General features: G+C 39.4%; 2 non-coding genes across 2 annotated transcripts; both read right to left on the reverse strand.

Moving 5' to 3' along the window:
• Window positions 1-658: 658 nt before the first annotated feature.
• LOC121822180 (U1 spliceosomal RNA) lies at window positions 659-822 on the reverse strand. The gene has a single exon (XR_006063194.1). It is a non-coding gene; the product is annotated as a U1 spliceosomal RNA (small nuclear RNA).
• Window positions 823-7,626: 6,804 nt separating this feature from the next.
• On the reverse strand, window positions 7,627-7,699 carry LOC121822204 (small nucleolar RNA SNORD26). The gene has a single exon (XR_006063212.1). It is a non-coding gene; the product is annotated as a small nucleolar RNA SNORD26 (small nucleolar RNA).
• Window positions 7,700-23,271: the final 15,572 nt, after the last annotated feature.

The raw sequence follows: 23,271 nt of genomic DNA on the forward strand, positions 1-23,271 counted from the left end.
TTTTTTCTTTTTATTAAAATAGAAAAGGGAAAATGTGGTGGTATTCTAATTGTACTGAAACGTGATTTTAATTGTATGTTAATAAATAAAGTTCCCCGGGGTCAGAGCTATTAGAGCCATAGACAGAGTGTGGCGGTGGTGGCACATGCCTTTAATCCCATAGATCTCCGTGTGTTCAGGGATACAGCCAGCATTGGAGACATATGCCTTAAAGACCTGGGGGACTGTTCATACAGACAGTGACGAGGCAGTCACGTGTTTGGGTTTACAACCAATGAGAAGGCAGAACAAAAGACTATGAAAAGACGGACAGAGAGGAAATAGGTCTCTTTCGGGAAGCTAGGAGCTCGCAGGAGGAAGGGTAAGATTTTAGCTCTGAGCTCTGACCTCTCGGCTTTCTCTTTTACATTGGTTCTGTGTTTCTTATTTAATAAGACGGTTGGTTACATCTACACAGAAGATTAAATGTTTATAAATATTTAGGAATATTCACATTTGACTTTATAGATGAAAAATGCTTCTGAAGTTACAGGGAAGGATGATTTTTTCTCTAAGGAGAAATTAGATGTTTTAGAGACAGCGTGATTGAAAGCTGTTTGATGGTATAGATTTGGGGGGGGGGCTATATACCTCATGCATTATTAATTTTTTTTTATTTCAGGGGAGAGCACCAACGTAGTCCCCCACTACCACAAATTATGCAGTCGAGTTTCCCGCATTTTGGGAAATCTCAGGGGTCAACACACCCCAAGTGCAATGGGTGAGCCTCGCCCTGCGAAAACCACCTGCTTGATCATGGTGTCTCCCCTGCCAGGTAAGTATTTTAATTTTTTAAATATAATAAATCTTTACTTTTTAAAAAGTCATGGAAAGGGCTGGAGAGATGGCTCAGAGGTTAAGAGCACCGACTGCTCTTCCAGAGGTCCTGAGTTCAATTCCCAGCAACCACATGGTGGCTCACAACCATCTGTAATGAGATCTGGCACCCCTCTTCTGTATACATAATAAATAAATCTTTAAAAAAAAAAGTCATGGAAAATATGTTCAGTTAGTAACTTAGAGCCTTTGTGAGTACTTCCCAGACACCTATTCCGGCTCAAAATAAGCACACAGGAAGTAAATAGTGCCACTCTGATGAGTGAGAAATTGCTTCTCTGCCTGCTTAATATATGTTTCATAGAGGGCCACAAATTAAACTGAAAAAAAAAGGAGAAATTCATAAGATAAATGACAGACTTTTTGTCATCCGTTTACATCAGTTTCATAAAATGTGACTGGGGGTGATCATTAGAATTTCCAGCTTGAATGTCTTGTCAGTTTGGGAACAGGAGAGGGAAAGGGCACTAATGGAAAAACAAACAGCTCATTTAGGAGGGAGAGGGAGGGAGGGAGGAAGGGAGGGAAGGGAGGGAGGGAGGGAGGGAGGGAGAGAGAGAGAGAGAGAGAGAGAGAGAGAGAGAGAGAGAGAGAGAGAGAACACGGTTTATTTATTTATTTATTTATTTAGATGTGATTCTAACCCTTCTCCCAGGAATAGGCATGGGCTCTTCATGGTCACAGTTCTGGGAAGGATTTATCCAAGTGAGCACTTTGGAGAGGCTGTGTTGTGGCTTGAAGAGGCTGACGTCTTTGGATACAAGGTCCCAGGCTGCTGCTGCTGTTTGGGAAGATTGTGGGACCTTTGGCAAGAGGTTTGGTGGCGTCTACAGCCCAGCCGCACTTTGTGTTCATATTCTGTGCTTCCTAACTGTGGTGCAATAGGACCAGTCTGTCGGGAGATGTTGCATACCTTTCAGTGCAAACAAATACTGCCTTTTCAAATGTCATTTTTAAATGACAATTTAAAAACCACCTTTGCAAATTTATTTTCTTGTCTTAAGGGATTTTTTTTTTCTTTTGAGAACCGCATTTCAGGGAAGTAGACCAGTAGGACATATGCAGAGAGAGATTCACATAAGGGGATCAGAGCCTTGGGCTGTGATGTCCTGGGACTCCGAATTCTGTAGAAACAGCAGGTAGAGAATCCAGTGGCTTCTATGTAGCAGACTTGAGGTCAAATTTGTGTCTCTTTGAAAACCATCAGCCATTGCTCTCAAAGCCTTGAGAAGATCGAATGAATCAAACGGCAGAGATGCTCGGCTTCATTCACACTCTATTGAAGGAACATTGTAATCATAACTGAAAAGTGATGGACAGAATCCTGTTTTACCACTCAACTATGTCTCAAGCTTTGGCACCTAAATGTTAGCTATTCCCAAGACTGTGCAGACAACTGGTTATGTAATGAAAGAAAAAGGCCACTGAAGAAAACAATTACTGCTCATTTATTATCTGCATAATATAAAGACTGATGCCCTCTCATGGCTCTACACTTTGCTAAACTCTAGATAATAAAATCAGGATTTACCGGGGCTGGAGAGATGGCTCAGTGGTTAAGAGCATTGACTGTTCTTCCAGAGGTCCTGAGTTCAATTCCCAGCAACCACATGGTGGCTCACAACCATCTGTAATGAGATCTGGTGCCCTCTTCTGACCTGCAGGGACATATGCAGGCAGAATACTATATACATGCTGTATACATAATAAATAAATCTTTAAAAAAAAAAAAAAAATCAGGATTTACCAACCAGCTTATTATATTTTTAAGACATCTTCATATTGAAAGAAGAATTATCTGTTATTTTATTAGAAAGATTTTCTTGTGTGTTGGATGGTGTAAAACATCCAGTATTTACTGGAAACCGTGTATACTATTTCATTATACACAGAATGGATGTACACAATTTAACACAATGTTAGAGAGACAAATACACAATGTTACAAGAAATTTAGGGATTTTTGTTTGTTGGTTTGTTTTATATGTGTGAGTACAAGTACAGAGCAGGGGAGTGCAGATGTGTTCACATGTGGAAGTCCAAAAAGACATCAATGTCTTCTCTGGTCAATTCACCACCTTATATAGGAGGAAGTTGTCTCTGAACCAGGAGCTCATGTTCTGGGCTACTCTGAGAAGCCAGTTTGACCCTCCTGTCTCCTCCTACACCCTGAAATTACATACAAGCCACCAGCTTTTTATATGGGTTCTCGGGATCTGATGTCTAGTTCTCACCCTTCCGTGGCAAGCTCTTTACCAAATGAGCCATCTCCCTGACCTCCTGAAAGGTCCTTTGTATCACATAGTTTGCTTCCCCATTTTGCTTCTTTCACAGCTGCTAGTATCTTACTCTCTGGTTTTAGGAGGTCATGAACAAGCATATAAGAAGCAAGTAGTTTAAATGAGATACATTGTTGAAGATTATAGAAGGTAAGAAAGTTCAGAAGGAGAGCCAGATTCCCAGAACAACGTTCTTCTGCCAGGCATTTGCCTTGGAGGAGCAAAGAGCAGAACTTGCATTTCAAAATCTCTCCCACATTGATTTCTCCAGCACTGCTGGAGGCCCAGCTTCAAATCAATTCACCTCAGCAATAGAAAATCTCATCAAGGTCGGAGGGATGGGATGCTGTGCCTCTTACCACCTTGAATTGCATCTGAGGAGAGAGGGCAGGGGTAAATTGGAGTGGATGACGGTGTGAGCATGTAAAGAGAAGGGATTTGAACTACTTAACTGTTGTCAAACTGTTGGAAAGAGACACAGTATATCAGAATTTTTCACGGTGTGAAGTAGTACACTGAGTATAGTGTGGTGTACAGTGCTTTTTCTGAAAGGTTTCCCAAACAGGTATAAACATATTAATTTTATTAATTTAATAAATTAAAGCCATTGATCATTTAATAACTATTTAATGTATGGAATAAAAATACAACTCTAATAAAATATATTTATTAAACATGTGGATTGTGTGTAAATCACATGACTTTTACAGTTTTACTCCACCATCACATCTTTTTTGTGTGGTAAAGCCCAGAAGCCTTTCTCCCTAAATGTTATGTAAAATGTAGTATTCTGTCTTCCTCTCAACACTATGCTGTAAACTGAATCACTTAAAAGCCTGAAATTCCTCAGTGCATGGAAGTTTTTGTCTTAGATCCTAGCTGTCATTTGATATTATATTCCACTATAATATAAAGATTGAAATCTCATGTTGTTCAAGTCAAACAGTTTCCATCTTGAATTGTCAGGTTATAACATCAGAAGTTAACAAATGTAATAAACAGTGCTATCTCCTCCAAGACTTTATACTACTTTTGTTCCAATTCCAAATTTACTCCTTCATCAGAATTAGTTTAAGTTCTTAAAAATGCTATTACCTTGCAAACTACCTTCTGTCTTCCATTAGCTTCTTTTTTTGAGTCTAGTCTAGAATTCCTTCCATGTCTTGTCTTCCTGGTGACCTTTTATTTCTCTTCTTCAATTGTAGAGACTGTGGAAGGGAATCAACAAAATTCTTGTAAGTACAATCCTGTAGAATATAAGAAACAAAAGTGACTTGGATATAAACTTTATATTATAAAAAAGGCTATGTGTAGCAACTGTACAATAGACAAGAGGCTGAAACCAGGTACAGAACAGTCAGTGTCAGCATAGTCTCTAAACATCTGCTGATCAGTGCTAGGTGAACAGGCAGAACTAGTCACTCTACAGCTCACTGATTCCACCATCTTTGTCCTGATAGCACCTTGAGGCCACACGAGCCTTACTTTACATCTCCAGCAGTCATTTTGCCAAAGAGCTAATGCCAAAGAAAAACACTCCTGAAACAGTGACTCTTGCCAAGAGACTAGTTATTGAGTCCCTACCTAAATGTCTTAAACTTTTGGATTTGAATGAGATTATTGAATTGTTAATTAACATACTAGACTAAACGTGGGAGAGTGGGGATTCTGTTTTATCCCACATATTCAAGGCATTAAAAGAAAGATGAGATAAATTACAGGAAGAAAGGAAAACTTGGCTTTCAAAGATACATACTAAAAATAAATATACATATGATTTTGTATAAGGCACTTTTCACTCCCAGAAAAAAAAAAAAAAGGTACATCATGAAGAAAAGGTATTAGACCAATGCCTAGCCTCACTGTTCTGTACCCTCCCTAGATCTAAGATGAAAAACCTTCCCAAGACAATTTCTTACTTTAGACCAAAGATTAATACTGACGCTAAGTTTGGTAAGTCTTATATTGTTCTCCAAAGTTATGAGAAAACTGAACAAATAATGTAATATTACTCAAAAAGAAAATTCTATTTAATTTTTTTTACTTATAAATATAGGTATCCACTTCTTTTCTCTTAATGCTAGTTTTTCCACTTGTAAATTCGAAGCAATAAAATGAAAGCTTGAGAATACTAGGAAGGGCCAGTCAAAAAACATGATTTGTCTGAAGCTTTCCCACCATGGGTAGTGTTCTGGATAGATTCTTGCCAACTTGACAAAATCTAGAGTCAGAGGGAAAGAGGGAATGTAGATGGAGTTTCCTGTCCCCACTGCCTGTTCCTAAATACCCAGCAACTGTTTACCAAATTACCACACAGAGGCTTATATTAATTATAAATGCTCAGCCAATAGCTCAGGCTTGTCACTAGCTAACTCTTACATTTAAATTAATCCATTTCTATTAATCTATAGATTGTCACATGGCTCATGGCTTTACCTGTCCTCAAGCACATCTTGCTTCCTGGGTGATTGGCTGGTGTCTTCCTTCATTCCTCCCTCCTGTTTCCCATCATTCTCAGTTTGGCTTTCCCTCCTAACTTCCTGCCTCATTGTGGAAACAGAGATTCTGACTCAGTCTTTTGAAGCAAAGTATTGTGGAAAATGGAAAACTGGATGTAGATGTAACCAATCGTATTATTAAAATAAGAAACACAGAGCCAAGGTAAAAGAGAAAAGCCGAGAGGTCAGAGCTCAGAGATAAAATCTTACCTCCTGCAGTGCTCCTAGCTTCCCCGAGAGAGAGAGAGGTACTTCCTGTGTCCCAGTTTAAATAATCTTTCTGTTCTGCCTTCTCATTGGTTGTAAACCCAACCACATGACTGCCTCATCACTGCCTGTAAGTACCGCCCTCCAGGTCTTAAAGGCGTATGTCTCCAATATTGGCTGTATCCCTGAACACACAGAAATCTACCTAGCTCTTCTAACCACCACGCTCTTACTATGGCTCTAATAGCTCTGACCCCAGGGCAACTTTATTTATTAACATAAAATTAAAATAACATTTCAGTACAAATAAAATATCACCACAACTGGATCCCATGGTTCCATGTAACTATGGTATACAAAAACAGCAGAGTCAAGTATTTAAAACAAACTAATAATTAAATTTAATAATTGATCTCAAGTTTTATTATATAAATCCTTGTTTTTCTGGTAATTTCACTCTAATTGAAGGAGAGAAAACTAGCATTCAAGCAATCCAATCAAAATATAGATCAAGAATATGTACAACTCAATAACAGAAGAACCAATAACCTGATTTGAAAATTGTTGAGAAGCTTATAGAAATGCACACTTTCCTAAAGACTCTAAACAGGTGGCCAACATGTTTAGGAAAAGGTGATCAGAGTTGCTGGTCATCTGAGAATGTCCATAAAAAGTCACAAGGGGATATGATCTCACATCTTTTAGAATTGTCACTGTGGGATGACTCATCCCTAACATGCTTTAGGGCTAGAAGGCCCAAACAAGTAAAAAAGATACTTTCTGAGAGCCAGCCTGGGTCTCCCTGATGGTCTTAGCAACAGCAGCTGAAACATGATCTGGAGATGACCTGGGCCAATGAGAGGCAGCCATGTCACACCAGCAGATGCATATTCATCAGACCTCCCCCAAGGGTGGGGTGGAGGTATATAAGGCTTGCTTCTTCCTGAATAAACTGAGCTTGTTATTTTGACATTCTCTCACAGTCTGTGTGGTTTGACTCTGAGCCTACTTCCCCCCCCCCCAAAGGGAACAACAACAAGGACCCTGCTACAGGTCACTACCAAAAAGAAAGATAACAAATATTGGCGACAATATCAAAGAAAGAAAACACTTTGATCACACTAATGCACAAAACCAGTAGGAATAAGAATTGTTACAACTGTGGTGGAAAATAGTATGGAGATTATTTAAAAATTAAAAAAAAAAAAGAATCGCTATATGATCCAATAATCTCAGTATGCCAGAGAGAAATATTTGTATCCCTTGGTTGATAGTGATGATATCTGAGGCAGAATAGAAAGCGAATTGAGGAGCTAAATTAAGGAGCTAAGAGATGGGAAAGAAATCCATCACCTTAGAACCTAATTTGCCCTTCTGCAGAGGGAGTTAAAAATCCTCAGCACTAGCAAGGTGGTGGTGGCACCCACCTTTAATCCCAGCATTCAGGAGGCAGAGGCAAGTAGATCTTTGAGTTCAAGACCTGGACTACAAAGCAAGTCCCAGGACAGCCAGGGCTCCACATAGAAATTCTGTCTCAAAAAAACAAAACAACCAAAACAACAACAAAATAATTTACCATATTATTAATCCACCTCATCTCTAAATCTAAACAACATGCCTCATAATACTACCTTATGATTTCATGTACAAAAGGAGCTTCTAAAAGATAGAATAATGAGCACACCAGCCTATGTATTTTACTTGATTTTTAAATTTGCTTAATTTTAAGCTTTGCTTAATCATTCATTTTTTCTTGTTCCTTTTTTTCTTACTCAGAATTTCTGTTTTCTCCACTACACTTTCCATCAGAAAGAGTTCAGCTTTTAAATCATCTGTGTATGCTTAATCTTTAAAACATCACAAATTATATTCTTCAAACAATGAAACTTAAAAATCCAAGGATTGTATATAGAACAATTGCAAAGACAATATACACAATTCTCCCTTGAGAAGTAAATACCTGCACATATTATGTCTTATTCTTTCTTTCCTTGTATTAGCCTCCATACTTAAGATCTCTGTCAAAGGTAATCCTTTTATTGACTCCACCAGGCTACCCAAATTGCTCAGTGGTTAAACACACTTGCCCTACAAATTCATGAGCTGATTTTGATACCCAAGACTCATATGATGAAAGGGGAAAAAAAGACTCCTGCTAATTGCCTTCTGACCACCTTATGGTTCCATTGGCACACACACACACACACACACACACACACACATATATATATATATATATATATATATATATATATATATATATATATGAAACACCCTAACTCAGAGGAAAGCTGAGATGACAGCAGGAACCGCTGCTGGGATTGCATGTGTCCCCACCAATTGGTGCTGCTCTCAGATCTCTGTGCTCAATGGCTCTGTGACCAGAGAGAAGATGAGGGAACAAAAGTACACAGCAGTGTGGTCACAGGACGAATGGCCAAAGGACTCTGAGTCCTGAATCTTGAGGTTTGTTATCTCTGATCATAGAACTTAATGAACTCGCTTTCTTTTTATTAGTTTAATGTCAAAGCTTCTGATATCCAGATGACAAATTAACTGATGATTTGAGTCGATTAATTTTCTTTTTTTTTTAAATCTTTTTAGCTTAAGGTTATTTAGCAATGGAGAAAGAATGATTATATTATTTTCTTCAGAGTGCTTTACTGCAACGTACCAACTGTGTAGATGTAACCAATCGTCTTATTAAAATAAGAAACACAGAGCCAATGTAAAAGAGAAAGCTGAGAGGTCAGAGCTCAGAGATAAAATCTTACCTCCTGCAGTGCTCCTAGCTTCCCCGAGAGAGAGCTACTTCCTGTTTGTCTGTGTTTAAATAGTCTTTCTGTTCTGCCTTCTCATTGGTTGTAAACCCAACCACATGACTGTCTCATCACTGCCTGTAAGTACCGCCCTCCAGGTCTTAAAGGCGTATGTCTCCAATACTGGCTGTATCCCTGAACACACAGAAATCTACCTAGCTCTTCTAACCACCATGCTCTTGCTATGGCTCTAATAGGTTTGACCCCAGGGCAACTTTATTTATTAACATAAAATTAAAATCACATTTCAGTACAAATAAAATATCACCATAAACTGGTTTTTGAATAGCATAGTCAAATGAAGCAAATAACTCTTTAGTCATGCACTGAGCCAAAATTTAGCTCACACTACTAAAGAATAGGGCCTGTCTTTTTGTTGCTGTTGATGATAACTCCTGATTCTTCCCATGACATGACTGCCACTATTTAGTTTGTCTTCAAACTTAGGTTTGTGCTTCTGAGAATAAAAATGAATTATAGTGACTCTACTTATTTCTATGACTGTAGTTAAGAAAAGGTTCTCAATCTTTGAAGTCTGTGAGAAAATATATGTATATGGGAGTGGGGTGTATATGTGTGTGCCAATGTTGAATTGTGACATGTAACTGGTCCAGACTCAATTTAATTTCAAAGCCTTTTGTATTAGTGCTAGAAGGCATTGGAAGTGAATATGCAAGACAGAGAAAAGAACATGACAACTTGGCAATAACTCCAGAAACCACCTGACTGGATCTGTCCCTTCAGAGCTGATTAGTTTAGCACCATGCAGAGCACAGACATGGTGTTAGTATCTCTTCCAAATTCAGAAAGTTGTAAATCTCACAAATTGACACTTCAGCCTACGTCTTTAAACTGAATGCTTCAATTTGAGACTCATAAATTTCTGGCCACCCTTTTCATGAGTTGTTGGGAGAAGTAAAATGAGAGAGATGCAAAGGAGGATGCAGCAAGTCCATGAAAATTTGAAAGAATGTTTGAGACATTCCACCGGGGGAAAATTGTAAGTCAAGGCTTTAATCATAAATAGTTTTCCTCTATGAATCAAGAGACTTTTAAACCTTTCATTGATCTAAATAAAATATTCAAGGACTTTGAAACAAATATCCTTATTTATAAAGACAACCATATCCACCAACACCTATCTCTTCTTCATGCATTAATATTCACCAATCATTTATCCTACAGAAGTCACACACTCATGTCCATTGTCTGTTCCCTAATTAATTTTCTCACACTAATTAACGAATCTTTTTGACATCTTTATTTATGAGTTCTAGCTATTATCTCTTCAATTTATCCTCATTTGGGTGAGTGGAAGTATTATCTCTTACAATGTTTGCTCTGTACTCACCCATATACTAAACATTTTTTCTCAGTCTCCTTCTACTTATGATTTATATTTTCAACTGTTGCAAAGCCAAGAAATACAATTATGTTTCTTTATCTGTCAACCTTGCTGGTAATGGTTTTTATGGCCTGCTTTATTTACATGTTTTTCTGTTGGGTTGCTTTAACCTTGAACTGTTTTTTCCTCAAGGTAAACACAAAAACATCTGTTGGGGAAATGTTCTTAAAACCAGTATCTCTTCCCAACCAAGAAAATCTCTCAACAAAAAGAGAAGAGAAAGAGAATAATTTTATATATTAAATAACCACTAAAACTAGAATGTGATGTGCATCAAAGCCAAACCCCTAAAAACAGTATAGCAACATGAAGAATCCCAAGTCTTTTATGTGGCCAAGCAAATAGGACCCACTGCTTTTGTGGTTTCAGGTTAAAAATAATTACATCTCAGGGGAGCAGCATCATGTAAATGATTAAAATTTTTATTTCTAAACCAAAAAGATCATCTGTGTCAGTTAAGTAGGAAAATCCAATACACTCTTATCCTTACAAAGGGAAGTACTATGGGAGTCAGGCTTCTACCCAATTGAGGCTTCTCATAAGAACTAGTATAATGACTGTAGGTTTGAATAGGAATGGCATCCCATGCGTGTAGCACAAATCTTAGCAGGTCTTATTAAATAAGAACAAACCTGGAGCCAGGTATTGGGGTAAATGCTGGAAGATCAGAGAAGCAGAACCAGCCACAGCCACCTCACCTTGCCAGTTCCTCAGCTGATCCTGTTTCCTCAGACTGGAAGCCTCCGAGTCCTCATCCAAATGAATCTCAGCTGAAATGCTGCTCAGATGGATCTCTGCCTCTTGAATGCTAGGATTAAAGGCATGTGTGCCCGGGAGAGGACTTGTCCTGGAGGAGGTGGGAATGGAGGGTAGGCTGGGGGTAAGGGGAGGGGGTGGGAGGGGGGAGAATAGGGGAACCCATGGCTGATATGTAGAACTGAATGGTATTGTAAAATTATATATATATAAAAAGGCATGTGTGCCACCATTTTCTGGCCTCTATATCTAGTGGCTGTTCTGTTCTCTGACCCCAGATAAGTTTATTAGGGTGCACAATATTTTGGGGAACATAATATCACAGCACATGGGGTTATATATTTGAATACTTGGTCATTAGAGAGTGGCGCTACTTGACCATGATTAGGGGGTGTGGCCTTGTTGGAGAAAGTGTATGTCTTGGGGTGGGTTTTTGGGTTTCAAATGCTCAAGTCAGGCTCAGTGTCTCTCTTCCTGCCATCTATGTACATGGATGTATAACTCTCAGCTCCCTCTCCAGCACCATGTCTGTCTGAATACTGCCATACTTCCCTCCATGATTCATTCATTGGTCCATGGTTAAAATTAACTAAATTTCTGAATCTATAAGCCGGTCTCAATGAAATATTTTCCTTTTTAAGAGTTGCTGTGGTCATGGTGGCTCTTCACAGCAATAGAACAATGACCAAGACAATGGCTCTCTCTATCCTAATAATCTTACATCAAAGAGATAGTTCCATGTCTTTGAGGAGAAAGGAGATCCCTGGATTTCCTTATGTAGCTCTTTCAAAAATACATATCTTTGGAAAAGAAAATCACAAATTTTCTAAAAGAAAAGATATCATTTTTTTCATTGTTTTCAACAGGAAAAGTTTGTAGTTTCAATTTTTTGTTTGTCCTATTACACCATAGTATACACTTAAAAATTCACAGGGGCCTCCAAGAAATAGAAATTTTTTAGGAAAACAGAACCCTGAGATCTACCAAGCAATATAAACTGCTAGCTTAAGGAATTCTTTCTTACCATTTCATTGTTCTCTTCCTTTAGGTGATATCATTCTATAGAGTTGGGTACTTAGCAATCTCTTTTATTTTTTTAAAGCAATTCTTTGAGCTAGGTTTGGTACTACATACCTGTAATTTCAACACTCAAGAGGCTAAGGTAGCAACCAGCCTGAGCTTCACAGAAAACTGAAAGCCTGTGTGTGCTACATAGTAAGGCAGTGTTCCCACCATCCCAGGAGGAATGAAGACATTCCAAAGAAATATCTGTGTCCCTCTTCTTCATGACTAGACAATTGAAGTTATGAACCCCAAAAGACTAGATGATCCCCATCCCCATGATCCTCATTCTTTTGACATTGACTTTTTGAGATCAACAGAAACTTGCTTAGTTCTTCTTGAGCTTAACTTATGAAGTTATGGCACCAGACAATTAACAGGCACCAAAGGCACGTCAAGCCAGTGGCTTCCAAGTTGGTTGTTTAATGCTAAGAATAAGGAAATAAGGATAAAAAGTGAGCAGAGCAAAGATGGGCTTACTAAGGATGTAAGTAAGAAAGATGGATAGATAGCTCTGGTCCTCTGTGTAAACCTAAACTTCACGTCAGGATAAGAAATATAGACTTGGGGGTGCAGGCTGGGGTCACTGGATCTCTTAATTCCTCTTCCCAACATGACCACATTGAATCATCTCTTTTTTCTGGTTTTCACTATTATTACATTTGTTTAACTGGCCCATCAAGGGTGGATGGCTGAACTTAACTGCCAGGGCTTTAAAAACTCTAGCAAAACTGTCTCATAAATAAACTAAAATAATTAATAAGTAATGGCAATTAGCTCTGAAAAATCATCTGGACAAAGGAAAAAGAATGCACTCATCAAGTATGATTCCAATGCTTGGGAAGCTGTAGAGGATCCACTATGAGCAAATATTATTAGCTGTGATCATTTAACAATAAAAAAATTTATTTTGTTTTGAATTGATGTATACTGTTTTTTTCCAGGTATAAACAAACTATAGATAATTCAATATAAATGGCTCATCAGTATACATTAGGACAGATACTATATGGAAACATCTAACACCAATGGGATCTTCGTATACTGCCTTTAAAAATAACTGTTAAACTCTAGGGAATAAATACTTATTTTGGACTAATTTAGTTAATAAACAGAAGTATCGACCCTTTTTATATGTCTAGGTGAGCTGAGCACTAGATTTGGCAGCTCCATGGCCAGAACCTAATCTCTGCAAAGATGTTCTGCTGTCCAGGATTGCAGCTAGGTCATCTAATTTGTGCATTTTTTCTTCATAACTTCTTGAATAAAAAGACATTTGCTCCCTCTCTGCTTCTCAGAGTTAACTGACTAGTCATTGAAATATGGACGAGTCTAATACAATCACTCTTTTCTAGGAAAAAGGAACACAGATTCAAAGCAGTGCCAATTTACTTTTCATTTTCCCATATGAACTCCTGTGTCCAGTGCTGTATTATCATAAAAACAAAGAAGCCTATTATTCACACTTACATGTACATGAGGATGGATTAATTAGAAAAAAAATCCACCCAACAGAGAACAATCCAGCAACACATACATTCATCCACTAAATAGTTATTAACACATAAATCTACCTGTGATGTGGCTGACAAAGAGGATACGTTGCTGGAAAATTCCTGTCTTCAGCTAGATAATCAGAGTCTACTCCATCCCCATTCTTTGAGGTTTCGTGTATATGGATTGTGTATCTGCAATGTAGCTAATTATCCAAGTCATAAAGGGAGAAAGATAAGGAAAGGAACAAGGGAAACAAAAAGTAGTGAACCGGTGTGCCATTCTGACTTAATTCATGAACCATTGTCAGCAAGGTCATTCATGGCACTGGCATAAAACACAATAGCAATGTAATTTTCTTAATCTCCCATATGATTTTCTTCTACACATTACATTTCCATCCCTCATTTCTTTTGTCTCATTTCATGTCTTCTATTATAGTGCCTTTAAATGCTTACTCCCCCATCTCTTATTGGCCCACATTCAAACCATTTACTGCAGGTAATTAGCTTCAGTGTGCCTGAGCCTTGTTATCGCAGTCTTCTCCATTCACAGCGGGTCTTTTATGACTACTATTCCGTGTATCAGAATTTAAAAGCGTAAAAACAGGATCAATGTCTGTTGGGAACACTGTGGCTTATTTTCTCAGCCACTAGTAACTAATTGCTCTGCTTTGTTTGCCTGATTAAAGCCACAAATCCACTGACAGATGGGCTGTTTAATTAAAAATATAATACAATAAGTCAGACTAAAATTTAAGAAGGGCTCTTGTGTCACCGAGTCCCTGAATCCAGACTCAAATACCAAGTGATCACAGGCTATACTGAATAAAACATGCTTAGAAAAATTTCCAGACCAATTAAATCAAGTCAAAGAATTTGCATGCCTGTGAGCCACAGAGCCTTGATAGTTCCCTCAGAGCACAGTAGAGTAGAATGGCTTCTTTCTGATCCTCGTCATTCGTCCTCCCATACGGCATTGGTTTCAGAAAGCTTGTCATTACACATTGACTCTGCTCTTTTGGACTGTAGATTGAATGTAGATTGAGAAGGGATGCCCTTCTCAGGCCTCCCTTGCTAGCTAACTGTGAAACTGACAAGAGATCTCATCTCTCTCTGTAGTTCCCATCAGAAATCAGAGACAAGTCTTCAGCACCCCTCACTCCAACATGTACCTTCTGTCTAAAAATGTGAAGATTTACTTTTCATTTTGTCAAACTCGGGCAAATACAAATGTTCTAAGATGTAAACCTGCTTTCTGAAAATAGTCCCCACTTTGTTTCATCAGAGTGGAGTTCAGGTTCTTCTGGTCACCCTTCCCTATTGCAATGGTTTTGAAAACAGTTTTCATTTCCTATTTAGTGTTGTGAGTTTCTGCTCTGGTACCCCACTGACTGGTAAAATTATGAAGCATATTGAAAACCATCAGTTTTGCATCATAGCTTTCCTCAAGACTGGCTCTGGGTATCAGCAGGGTGTGGTGTAGCCGGAAAATAAGAATTCAAAAAAAATAAACACTTTTAGTTCCAGTTTGCATCACCAAGTGCTTAGTTTTTATACATATTAAATTATCATATACCCATAAAGTAAATAATGTTTGAAAATAAAAATCATGTGAAGGAAGAACAGAAGTCCCCAGGAAAAAGCCGCACATTGTCAAAGCTTCTATGATGGTTTGAATGAGAATGTTCCCTGCTGGCTCAGGTGTCTGACTACTTAGTCTTCAGTTAGTGGAGCTGTTTGCAGGATATCCCTGGGAGTGAGATCTGAGGTTTCGAAAGCCTTGTACCATCCCCATTACACCTCTTGCTTCTTGACTGCAGCCTAAGATGTCAGCTCTTTCCTTGCTGCTCCAGCCACCAGGCCCGCCTGCTGCCATGTTCCCCCAAAGTGAGGGTAATGGACCATTATGTCTTTAGAACCTTGAGCCCAAATAGACCTTTCCTTCTGTAAGTTGCCTTGATTATGGTGTTTTATCAAAACCACCTGAAAGAACACTAAGATGGAATCTATTAAGATGATGGTGGAGAGTGAGAATATACACACCCGGAGCCAACTTGTCTTGGGCTATCTTCAGCACCCTCTTCAAAGCCCTTCACCGCTCATCTCTGTTCTGACCTAACATCCTTGTGACTATCAGGTAAGCCTCTTTGGAATGCACCTACTTAATAGACCACTAGCTTCCTCCCACCCAAAGGCTAGCTAGCCTTGCCAGGTTCCACTTGCAATCTGCAGCAGAGGTTCCTCCACTTTCCTGTAATCTACCTACTTGATGTTCCCACCAATATATTTTAAAATGCCTTGATTTATGACTTTCTTTAGTTCCATAACTATAAAAACTTCATTAAACGGTTAAGTCATTGGAATGTGTTATATCTGCTTTAGCAAAAAAGGAAATTGAAGGCCCTATTATTCCTAATGGTTTTTCTTAAATTATTTCTTAACAATACATGTAAAACGAGGGGATTTACTATACATCTAGACGTACATCACTCAATTTGTTCTACTGTGACATAGTACAATCCAATCCATATCCAATAAAATAACTTAAAAATCTAGTTCATCTATTATCCTTTTCTTTAAATTGTAGCCATTAGATGTTATATTTGATGGTGATTTATAGTCCATTGCTTATGTAGTGATTGTGGATGGATTCAGAATAGATTGTAAAGATGGATCCAGTGGGTAAAGGCATTTTCCACCAAGCCTGATGACCTGAGTTTGGTCCCCAGAAACCACAGGGTGGAGAGAAAGAACCAACTCCCAAATGTTGTGCATGCATGCACACACACACACACACACACACACACACACACACATACACACAAAATGCTAAATCAATCAATCAATCAATCAATCAACCAAATAATGGGTTGTAAATAAGCTTAGAATGCAAAGGTAGGAAGCTGGGGTCGCCTGGGTCCTGTCACTGATGAAAATGGAGAAAGTGAGAAACGCGGACTGCCGTGGCAGGCACAGGGGTTGGTGATGAATTTTGCTCTGGCCAACTGCCGAAAATGTAATCCAGTGGCCATGAGGACTAGAATCTATGAAAGAGAAACAGAAGGAATCTGCACTCAAATGGAAAACATAAGCGAGGGCAAGGAGAAGAGTTTTCATTTGAAGTCAGAACCTTGAACTCTTCAGATGGAAAAGGCTGACAAGAAGAGGGATTCATGTTTTCTGCAAGTGGACATAGCTCCCATTAATGCAGCTCAGGGGACAGGGCTGTGTAGTTCCTCTGTGATTCAGCATTGCTTTGTAGCATCTTATTAACCCATTGCTTGCTGTGTCACCAGCATGGTCTTCCCCCATGTGTGCTCTGGTAATGGTTTGAACTCTGAATTGCATGTCTTCCTGAGCACCGGCTAAGGGAAGGGTTGTGCGCTCTGAATTTCAATACGTCTATAGTACTGTAACTGGTCTCTCACGTACAAAGCCTGGGTCCTGGTATCATAACAAGGTAGGCCCTACTCACGATGCTCAATAGGCTAAACACACACTAGTAAGGAGGAGACAAATTAGAGTTATTCTGTGATGCCACATCGAGCAAGGAAGAAACAAAGCAATGCAGTGATACCCCCCCCCAAGTTTATCTTCCAGATACCGACGTGGGGTGAGATTTAAACCGAAGGCAAGGGGGGATGTTTAACTATGCAAAGCTGGCCAAAGGTATGGTGCCCCCAATCACTTACCCATCGTTGTCTCCGACTGAACTGCCCTGCAAAGTGTCCTAACCAGTTGTCAAAATTTGTGCAATCTCTTTCTGGGTGGCAAGTTCCTCTTCTGCTTAATTCCATGCTTCATTCTGTCATTCTGTCCCTTCGCCCAGGCATGAGATTCCTGGGGAAATTCATAGTCTTTGGGGTGGGTCTATTGTCTCCATAGTCTCATAGCAGGAGCGAGGGCCACACATATCTGTTTTAGACTGTCTTGGTCTCTGCCAGGACCCTTATAGCTATGATCCCAAGATGACAGAGGCAGGGCTGGAGGCCTGGCAGAACAAAGAAAATATTCTACTTTCTAAAGTGACAATGAAGCCAACCTGAAGCACAGTCTTTCCCTGCCTCCCCCCAGGGCTCTCCTACCCAAGGACAGGACCAGTGGGTTATGTGAGTAGTCTCACAGAAACTATGTTTCTGCTCATCTTGTATTATTTGTTCCCCCTGATTCAGTGAAGCTACAAATACACCCGCCTGTCTTTCTTTCTTTCTTTCTTTCTTTCTTTCTTTCTTTCTTTCTTTCTTTCTTTCTTTCTTTCTTTCTTTCTTTCTTTCCTTCCTTCCTTCCTTCCTTCCTTCCTTCCTTCCTTCCTTCCTTCCTTCTTTCTTTCTTTCTTTCTTTCTTTCTTTCTTTCTTTCTTTCTTTTGGGGGGGGTTGTTTATTTGCTTTTGGTTTTGGTTGTTTTTTGTTTTGTTTTTCCAGACAAGTTTTCTCTGAGTAGCTCTGACTGTCCTAGAGACTGTTATACCCAGATCACGGGGACCCCCAAAAGACCACCACAGAGACCAAATCCCTTATGTAAAAGCAAAGAGCCTTTATTTCAATCTCGAGGGCTTTGTCCCTCTGTCTGTCCAACACAGCAGTGAGCAGAGAGCCCTGAGCTTGGGTGGGGCAGAGTTTTTATTCCTGGCAGAGGTTGGGATGAGGGCATTTCCAAGGTTCAGGACCCTGATTGTCTGTCAATTGTCTAGGGGTATCTGTAAAACAAAGAAGAACAGGTGTGTGCTAGACTCTAGGACATCTGGCCACCTTATCTAATGGTTGGAATATTTGGGATGTTAGGTACTTCCTCATCCCTGGTTGGATCCTTGGGTGGTGTCAGTTTAAGACTCTTCCTGGATCTGTGTGCTGCCTGCCAGTAAGCCTGACACGGGAGCTGTGTCTAGGCCCATAAGCCTGTCATGGCAGCTGTATGGTCAAGCTGTTTGGAGCTCCTCCACAGAGACCAGGCTGGCCTAGAACTCACAGAGATCCACCTTCCTCTGCCGCCCAAGTGCTGGGATTAAAGGTGTGTGTCATCCATCCATCCATCCATCCATCCATCCATCCATCCATCCATCCATCCCCTCAACCCGAAGCTGAATCCATTTTTCTTAATCAGTTTCCATTACCCAATTTCTTTTGAGCACAGAAAAACTAAGATGATGGATTCTAATGAACAGTACCAGTACTGTTGCTGGGGTGAGTTGCAAACTCCCCCATGACTGGAGAATAACTGAATTGTAATTCAATATTATTGATTGTTTATACTACTCTTTACAAAACTCCTTAAACTTGTGGAGAATAAATATGAGCACAGTCCACTTCTCCCTCTCTTTTCTTTCCTCTCTTCTCTGTCCATTCCTCCCCTCCCCTCCCCTCCCCTCCCCTCCCCTCCCCTCCCTTCCCCCCCTCCCTCTTCCTCCCTTCTCACTGTCTCTCACACACACCCTTTTGCAGCAAAGGTCAATAAATGTTTGTAGAAGCTGAACATATTTTTCTTTAACGCTTTTGTTTACTCTCGGTTTTGTGTGTTTGTTTTTGAAGTACTAAATATGACAGCCAGGAGGAACTCAGGCATGTTCGGCAAGCACTTTCCTCCTAAACTATACGCTCCTATGATTAACTTTTCAATGGTTTACTTTTTTACTTTCCAAATACTAATACTTCCTTTCACAATTTTATTTCAAACTTTTGAACAGAAAATTGTTTTGAAACAGTGCTTATGTAATGACATAATAAACTTACGAAAACTTCAGAAGAGGCAGTTTTAAAGAAAACCACATTATAGTATGTATTTTGTAGCTGGACACAATAATTATCAACACAATTGATAACTTTTAACATCAAACACATAAGCAGTTGAAAAGCAGTATGTTTGAAAAGTTTCCATACCCCAATACTGGGGTTCTCTACCCATGAAATAATTCAGATCAGGCCAAATCAAACCCAATTAAAATATAGGTTTTAATCTGAGCAAAGCATTCCTCAGTGGTCACAGGGGAAGAAGAAAAACCAGGAGGAGAAACTACCATGCTGTTCCCAAGGAGGCGGCCTTGAATACCCTCCAGCTTCAAGCACTGAGGGCAGGGTTTGGAACTCAAGGAATGGAGCCTAAGCAGAGATTCCCAACAACATTCCCAAATTCAGTTTTTTTTTTGTTTTTTTTTTTTTCAAATTTTATTTAAAAGCAGGCTTATAAGCTATCCATTGGGAAAAAATGATAGCATTAATAGTAAGAACTGTCTATAAAGTCCTGGGTGTGAGCCCTGGCCTCTGTGTTAAGAAGGGAAAGCAGCCTTCCACTGTCCTAAGCCCTAGTGGTTGCCTGTCTGCCTGTCTGTCACAACCTAAGTGAGCTAAGTCACTTCTTATTTGCTGTCTGCCCTGGGGGGGGGTGGGCAACTCCTCTCCCAGTGCCAAAGACATCATAAAGATCCCAGATAGCCAGAGTGAATATCAAACAGAGAACAACTGTCTGAGCAAGGTCATCAGTGAGCCGAACGGAAATACATTGAGGATGTCCACTCCCAAGGTGTTGGCAAGCTCCCCAATGTGCTTCCTGGCGGGGCTGGGGATCCTTCAGCTGTCTGTCCTGCCCCCCCTCCCCACAGCAGAGTCAGGTGATGACATGGGATTCATGTTGTTTAATTAAATTCCTGCTCCATTGCAAATAAAGCCTGTTTATGTATATTGAAAGGGGGGGCAAGAAAAAGGAAAAAGGTAACAGTATTTTTAGCCAGATGTGACACCTTACACCTACAATTCCCACTCTAAGCATATTAAAGCAGGAATATTGATATATAATTGAAGCCAGCTTGAGCTACTGAATAGGAACCTATCTCAGAAAGAAGAAAAAGAAAAAAATATTAATATGCAAAAAATACATTTTAATTGTCAAGATTATTTACTGAATTTTTTTTCAGAATTTTCTGTGTTTTTGAGGACTAGATTTATCATTTAAAAATAAATTGTAGAATAGTAACTTAAGGTGATATTTTATTTGTACTGAAATGTGATTTTATTTGTATGTTAATAAATAAAGTTGCCTGGAGGTCAGAGCTAATAGCAAGCCATAGTAGAAGCCGGGGAATGATGGCACAAGGCCTTAATCCCGACCACATGACAGGCAGATCTCTGTGTGTTCAAGGATACCACCAGCATGGAGACACATGCCTTTAATCTCAATACCAACCATAGAGACCTAGAGGTCTGTATAGACAGGCAGTGACGAGGAGGTCATGTGGTTGGGTTTACAAGCAATGAGAAGGCAGAACAGAAAGCCAATAAAAAGACAGATACACAGGAAGTAGGTCTCTTTCTGAGGGGAAGGACGGCAGCAGCAGGAAGGGGTAAGAAGGCGGTTTTAGTCTCAGCTCTTAGCTGCTGCTCTGACCTCTTGGGCTTTTAACTCTGCACTTGGCTCTGTGTTTCTTATTTAATAAGACTGTTTAATCTACAGTATCTAAAATCCATTGTTGGGGGATTCTATAGACAAAAACTGTAAAATAAAAAAAATGCATTCTATTTTCAAAGTAAAAGAGATGTCATAATAATAGAAGCTGAATCTGCAGAATAAACAATTTTAAGTAACTGTCTTCTCTTTGAACTGGCAATCTTTCCAGTGATTTGCAAAGAGGAAATAATTCTACTCAAGTTAGGTAAAGAATGACAATAATGGTTATGAGAAAAATGAAAGTAAAAGTTTTATAAAAGGGACAGAATTATTCCATTATGAACCAAAGCAGAGGCTAGGTTTGATAGTGCACAGCTGTAGTCTTAGCACTAAAAATGAAGCAACGGGATCATAAGTTCAAGGTCAGCCCTGAGCTCCACAGTAGGATCCTGTCCCCAAACAGCCAAGCACAAAGGACAGAAACAGGTATAGAAATAAAGTACCTTTTACCACAGTAATAAGAACAATCCCGCCACCTGCTGGTCAAAAAAGAAATTGCAAACTTGAAAACCGAAAAAAAATCAACATTTTCTGCTTTAGAAATGATCATATTTTTCATAATGAGGGCCTCAAATTTGCCTAATAAAATATGATTTCTGAGATGTAAAAAGATATTGAGTAATACCAATAGCTAAAATGTGATTCTGGTTTTGGCTTAGTACTTTAAAAAAAATTAATGTTAGCATATAATAGTGAAAAAACCCAGATTTGGGGCCTGGATTCAAGTTCCAGCTTTGGGTCCCCGATAATATAATTTCCATGGGCTGTCATTGTCTTATCGAATATGTAATACATCTATCATATTCCTTAATATTTGGTAGACAAGCAATAACTGATAATTAAGGCAGAATAGAAAGACAGGAAATATTAAAAGTAAATAAAAAAAATATTAAATAAAAATGTGTGGGTTCTCTTACCTTGAATCTGGTTGATGTATTACATTAGCTGAGAGGCAAGGATCCAGGAAAACTACAATTTGCTGTGAAGGTTGCCAACTAGAGGTAAGTTTCAAATACAGGTGTTTTATAGTAAAATAGCAATGAGCCAGGCTTTAGGCCTGAATGTGTATGATTCCTCTCCCAGATATTTTCTGGGTTATACTGCGATGATCTTCCTAGATCCCTATGAAACAGAATGTTGCCTTGCCAATTGTAATCATACACGGCACACCCAGGAACTACCCTGAGGTCTTATTAACTATTATTTGAAATAATATTTGAATAAAATTATACCGACCCTATGAAAGAAAATTTCAAAAACCATGAAAATCCTATATATGACTCTTTTTGTTGTTTGTTGTTTGTGTTGTTTTGTTTTTGTGTTGTTTCGTTATTGAAGACAGGGTTTCTCTGTGTAGCCCTGGCTGTTCCGGGATTCTATCTGTAGACCAAGTTGGCCTCGAACTCAGAGATCCACCTGCCTCTCAGGGAATTGCAAAGTCAGTCGTGTGCCGCCACTGCTGGTCTTAGAGTTTGATTCCTCAGCCCACACCCTTACTTTGGGGTGTTTCTTTCTTTGTCTGCCAGTGACTCGCTCTCTTTTAACCCTTGCTTAGAGTCTATATTAAAATCCCTAGTGATACACTTCAAGCCGGCTTCATACTGGATCATTCTGAATGAAATTCTTTTCTGATTCACAAACCATGAATCCAGCATTAGTCTGAGTGGAGGCCATGGAAAAGAACTCTTCATGCTGCCATGGGTGAAACTGTTTTACGTGGAGCTGGGCCCACAGCCACCGATAACAACTACCTTATTTTCCCCAGAATGTTAGCTGTTCTCAGCTAAATTTTGTTGAAAATGTCGTTGTGGGCAGTATTATTCAAAAGGCTTGTAATTCTCAGATCCATAAATCACTTATCAAAGACAGAGCAATTGCCGGGCAGTGGTGGCACACGCCTTTGGGAGGTAGAGGCAGGCTGATCTCCCTGAGTTCAAGGCCAGCCTGGTCCACAAAGCAAGTTCCAGGACAGGCACCAAAGCTACACAGAGAAATCCTGTCTCAAACTCCCTCCCGTAAAAAAAGACACAGTTATGATTAGCATGTCACTTACTTCTGTAAGAGGAAAGCCAAGAGCTAATATAATCAGGACAAAAACAAGATAAATCTGAGAGGAGGAAAAGAAGGAAGGGAAAGCATATTCAGACAATTGGATGCTGGGATTTAGTGAAGAGAGCAGCCAGAGAAGTTTACCAGCCGACAGCCAGAACAGTCATTTTTTCTGTATCGCATGAACAGAGCAGAAACGGAGTTGCAGACCATGTGGCAGATGCATTAGGATGGCCAGTGTCTTCAGCATCCACAGCATGATCATGCCAAATCTCTCCCATTTCCATTTTAGAATTTCTCACATTATCGTCAACATATGATTCCATATGCTCAGCTCCACCATTCCCATAGCTCTCCGTGAAACATCCTGTGGTGTTATAACCGTATCAT

Source organism: Peromyscus maniculatus, chromosome 13 (assembly GCF_049852395.1).
Source record: "Peromyscus maniculatus bairdii isolate BWxNUB_F1_BW_parent chromosome 13, HU_Pman_BW_mat_3.1, whole genome shotgun sequence".
Taxonomy (NCBI): Eukaryota; Metazoa; Chordata; class Mammalia; order Rodentia; family Cricetidae; genus Peromyscus; species Peromyscus maniculatus.